The sequence below is a fragment of the Dipodomys spectabilis genome, unplaced genomic scaffold, assembly GCF_019054845.1.
Source record: "Dipodomys spectabilis isolate Male_0828 unplaced genomic scaffold, ASM1905484v1 ptg000140l, whole genome shotgun sequence".
Lineage (NCBI taxonomy): Eukaryota > Metazoa > Chordata > Mammalia > Rodentia > Heteromyidae > Dipodomys > Dipodomys spectabilis.
Window position 1 is genome coordinate 32,141,805 of NW_024870817.1, and position 6,002 is coordinate 32,147,806.

Sequence of the window (6,002 nt, forward strand, 5' to 3'; positions counted from 1 at the left end):
GGAAAAGTTTGTCCAGCAGTTGGCATAAGAAACAATGCTACTGACTATTCAAACAATTAGATATTTATTGCAACCAGACTGTGAGACATTTCCTGGTGCCTCCTGTGGCGGGACATGGAGAGGGAGGAGAAGGTTCTGTGTCTTCCTGTTGGGAGCTCGTAGTTCAGTTGAAGATTTGAAGCTTACAGGCAAAACATTCAAGCACATTACTAGAGAGGAATGTTCAGAGAGCATGGGTCTGGGGAGGTGGAAAGAGCAAGAAAGCGAGGAGGGGCTTGAGCTGATAGCAATAATGACAACATGCCAGTCACTGGGCTAAACAGTTGGAGTAGATCTGCTCTGTGCATTTAGCACCAGTTCTATGATCTTGGTACAATGGCTTCTCCCATTTTATCCATGAGGAAACTGAGCCTTTAAAAAAATAAAAACCTGAATGCTTTGCTGAGGCCTTGCTCTGCAAGTAGATGGCAGATGGGAGACAGAAGTGTTTGTATAGGAGAAGGTAAGAAGAAGGATGTGATTTAGTGGGAAAACACCATTTCCTCCCCCTTCCTCTCTCCTTGAAATGTGGATTATAATACTTACCTTTCAGGATTGTTAGGCGGGATAAATGAGAGTGTCTGTGAATGTTTCCGTCCTGCCTGCTGCTCAGCGGGAAGTCAGACCGCACTGGGGAGGGGGGCTGGGGAGGATAGACATCTCATGGCGGGAACTGTGACATGACTAATGCAATGCCATCAGTGGGAAGTTCATCTGGACGGGTGGAGGGAACCAGTTTATAGAACCTTCGAACCACAATAAGAGGGTGGAGTTCAATACTTTAACAAAAGTCATTGTTCTTTTTTAATTTTAGAAGGAAAATCTATTCTTGAATATTTTGAGGGGGGAAAACACCTCAGAAAGTGTAGTGATAGAGAATAAAAGAATCACGCCACTCAGAGATTAAACACTTAGAATCTCTTTTTTGAAATTACCAAATTTCAATCCTAACTACAATGTGTTATACACTCTAGTATCATGATCCTAACATTATGAAATATAATGTTCATATGTATATAGTGTATATATGAGTATCCTGTATATTAAACTCTGTTTCTCTTATTCTTCATCATGAACCTTTTTTTTCTCATCATCAGATAATATTAGAAAAGAAATTAAACCTGTAGAATATTCACCAGGTAGAAATCCCATAATATATTTAACAATTTCTCTACTGTCTGCTGAGATTGTTTCTAAGCTTTTGCTAGTATAAGTTGTACTGTGACAATCATGTTTACACATAAAATTTTAACTACATTAAAAATGTTTTCTTCTCCTGTAGCCACCTAATCTTTGATAAGGGAGCTAAAAAAATAGAATGGAAGAAAGACAGTCTCTTTAGTAAATGTGCTAGCAAAATTGGTTAAACACCTGTAGAAAACTAAAGTTAGATCCTTATATATTACCCTGCACCACAATCAACTCCAAATGGATCAAAGACCTTGGAGTCAAAGCAGACACCCAGAAAACATTTCAGGAAGGAATAGGAGAAACCCTAGGTCTCCAAGGCACAGGCCGAAATTTTCTTAATAGAGACCCAGAAACACAACAAATCAAAGAAAAGTTGGACAAATGGGATTGCATGAAGCTGCAGAGCTTCTGCATGACAAAGGACATAGCTAGCAAGATCAATAGCCCACAGATTGGGAGAAGATCTTCACTAGCCATACAACGGACAAGGATCTCATATCTAAAATATACCTGGAACTCAAAGTATTAAATTCCTCAACAACAAATCCTCAAAAAAAAAAAAAAAACAACTGCCCAATAAACAAATGGGCTAAAGACTTAAATAGAAACTTCTTTGAAGAGGAATTAAGAATGGCCAATAGACACATGAAGAAATGCTCAACCTCTCTAGCCATAAAAGAAATGCAAATCAAAACAACATTGAGATTCCACCTCACCCCAGTTAGAATGACTATAATCAAGAACTCTAGTAACAACAGATGCTGGTGTGGCCAAAAGGGAATTGTTGGTGGGAGTATAAACTTGTTTAACCACGTTGGAAAGCAATATGGAGGTTCCTCAAAAGACTCCACACATTGAGCTCCCCTATGACCCAGCAATCCCACTTTTAGGCATTACCCAAATGATCACAAAAAAGACCATACTAAAGCTACCAGCACAACTATGTTTATTGCAGCATTATTTACCATAGCTAAGATATAGAACCAAGCTAGATGCCCCTCAGTAGATGAATGGATCAAGAAAATGTGGTATTTATATATATATATACACAATGGAATTCTATACCTCCATCAGAAAGAATAACATCACCCTGTTTGTCCATTTGTTAGGAAATAGAAAGACTTGGAAAAAATTATATTAAGTGAAGTGAGCCAGGCCCAAAGAAACATAGGTCCCATGGTTTCCTTTATTTGCAATAACGAGTATATATGTCTGGGATAAGCAGAAAAGATCAAAAGCTATGTACATATGACCAGATGAGATGATGTTAAGCGAAATGAACCCCAAGATAGGGACACAAGTGGTTTTTTCCTTCTTGCTATTGTTCCTAACGTATTTATAATGTACCATGTGATTTTTTTTGTTTCTTTGTATGTTCCTCCCCAACAGTATAACCCCTGGTTTTACTGTATTTGATGTCGGTGCCCTGCATCTTGTATATACACTTCTCTAGCTTGGGAGGGGAAGAGAAAAATCCAAAATGCTTAAATAGGGATACAGGTTGACCCATTGTAACAACAAGATGTACAAGGCACTATGTTGAAAAGCGAACTTTACAGCGGCGGGGGAGGGGGGGTGTAGGGGAGGAAAAGTGGGGGAGGGAAGGGGAGGAGAAAAACAAAGGAGGTAACAATGCTTGATAGGAAATGTACTCATTACCTTGCTCATGTAACCATAATCCTTCTGTACAGCATTTTTACAATAAAAAATGTATTTAAAAAATGTTTGCTCCTTTAGGCTGAATTCTTAGAAACAGAGACACTAGGTCAAAGACTGTACGAGTTTGAGAGCTCTTGAATCATATGACCAAGTGGCTTTCCAGAAAGGTTGAATCAATTATTTACCCACCAGCAGTGAAGAAAAGTGCCTATTTTGAGAGACTCTTGCCAACAATGTTTTATTTATTTTTTAATGTTGCCAGTGTGATAGAAAAAATTGTATCTTGCTTAACTTTGTACGTTGTAGATTATAAATGAGGCAGAACATTTTATTTTGGACCATAGTTTGTTGGCCATTTATATTTCTTCTATTGTAAAAGTTATTTTTGTTTTCATGGCCCTTCTTGTAGAATAGCTCTTTCTAACAATATCTAATGCAAGCTTCATATGTAATTTAAAATTTTCTTATAGTCATTTAAGCACATAAAAAGAAACAAGTAAGATTAAAAAATATTTATATATAAAATCTCAATAATGAAATTTAGTTAAACAAAATTTAATCAACATATAATGTTAGCAAAGGCATTAACCACATTTCAAATGCTATGTTGAATAAGGAAGACTCAGAACCTTCCCAACATAGCAGACATTTTAACCACATTTCAAATGCTATGTTGAATAAGGAAGACTCAGAACCTTCCCAACATAGCAGACAGTCAATTGGATGACACAAGTATAGGATAGTAGCATCTTTGATATTTACTTATTCATAAAGGAAGTTTATGTAAGTAATCTTTGTCCTGTTTGTCATAGTCTTTTCTAATAAATCATTTTTCTTTTGATGTTCACTTTAAAAAGTGTATGTTTTACAAATCGTTTAAATAGGGATACTGGTGGACCCATTGCAACAATGAGATGTACAAGTCGTTATATCGAAAACGAACTTTACAACTTTCATGCGGCGGGGAGAGGGGGGGCGGGAAGAATTGGGTGTTGGGCCGGGGAGGATGGGATGGGATGGGAAGGGGAAACAAAGGAGGAGGCTATAATGCTTGATAAGAAATGGACTCATTTCCAAGTCTTTCCATTTCCTAACAAATGGGGCAATGTCATTCTTTCTGATGGAGGCATAGAATTCCATTGTGTATATATACCACGTTTTCTTGATCCATTCATCTACTGAGGGGCATCTGGGTTGGTTCCAGATCTTAGCTATGGTAAATAATACTGCAATAAACATAGTTGTACTGATAGCTTTAGTGTGGTCTTGTTTGTAAACATTAGGGTAAATGCCCAAAAGTGGGACTGCTGGGTCATAGGGGAGCTCTATGTGGAGTCTTTTGAGGAACCTCCATACTACTTTCCAAAGTGGTTGAACAAGTTTACACTCCCACCAACAATGCAGCAAGGTTCCCTTCTGTCCACATCCCCTCCAGCATCTGTTGTTATTAGAGTTCTTGATTTTTGCCATTCTAACTGGGGTGAGGTGGTATCTCAATGTTGTTTTGATTTGCATTTCTTTTATGGCTAGGGAGGTTGAGCATTTCTTCATGTGTCTATTGGCCATCCTTCTTTCCTGTTCAGAGAAGGTTCTCTTTAAGTCATTAGCCCACTTATTTATTGGGCAGTTGTTTCTTTGAGGGTTTGTTGTTGGGGGATTTAATTTTTTGAGTTCCAAGTATATTTTAGATATGAGACCCTTGTCCGTTGTATGGCTAGTGAAGATCTTCTCCCAATCCCTGGGCTTTCTAAATTATATTAAGTGAAGTAAGCCGAGCCCAAAGAAACATAGGTCTCATGATTTCCCTTATTTGCAATATCTAGTATATGTATGAGTCAAGCAGAAAAGGTCAGATAAGGTGATGTTAGGAAAATGAACTCTAAGATATGTATTTTAAATGTTTTTTTCTTTCATGCATTTGTTTCTAACGCAATTATAAGATTATTTCTTTGTTGCTTTGTATGTCCCTCCCCAACAGTATAACCCCTGCTTTCACTGTATTTGATGTCGGTATAATTTGTGGAGGGGAAGGGGAAAAACAAGTTGTTTAAATAAGGATATAGGTGGACCTGTTGCAACAATGAGAAGTACAAGTTGTCATGTCAAAAATGAACTTTACAACTTGGGATGGGGAAGGATTGGATGGGGGAGAAGGGAGGATGGGAAGGGATGGGAAGGGTAAACAAAGGAGGAGGCTACAATGCTTGATAAGAAATGTACTCACTATCTTGCCCATGTAATTGTAACCCCTCTGTACAGTAATTTCACAATAAAAAAAAATTTAAAAAAAAGAGATGTACTCATTATCTTGCCCATGTAATTGTAACTCCTCTGTACAGTATTTTCACAATAAAAAAAGATCCATTACTATTGTTAAAAAAGTGTATGTTTTAAAATTATACAAGCATATCTATCATTCCTCCAACTTGTTTTTCCATTATTTTTTCACATAAGTTATTTTCAGATTACTTAATTTTTAAAAGGTTTCATTTTTAATGTAGTTATTCAGTATTGGTATTAGTCCCATTTATATTTAAAATGTACCTGATTTTTCAAAACCATCACTTTTGTGTGTCTGTTGATGTCTCTCTGTAGATTTTACTCATTCTTGTCTTAAGTATTTTGGTGGTATGTTCTTGTGTGCATGGGTGTTCAAGATTGTTGGTGCTTGGCAAAAGGCATGACTGTTTTGTTTTTTTGTTTTTTTTGTTTTTTTTGTTTTTTGGGTCCTGTCGTGGGGCCTGAACTCTGGGCCTGAGCGCTGTCCCTCAGCTCTTCAGCTCAAGGCTAGTGCTCTACCACTTGAGCCACAGCATCACTTCTGGCTTTTTTCTTTTTGCTTATGTGGTGCTGAGGAATCGGACTCAGGGCCTCAAGCATGCAAGGCAAGCGCTCTACCACTGAGCCACCTTCCCAGCCCGGCATGACTCTTTACCACCTTTATTGTCATTTTGGTTTGTTTCCACATTTTCCTAAGAAATCATTATCCAAGATTTGCTTTTAACCTCTCAATTTTACTTTTCATATAGTTTTGTAATTATTTTTACAACTCTATCATTTGGTCTTAATTCTTGGTTCTTATCACTAGTCCTTTTAAGTGATGTTTTCTCTTA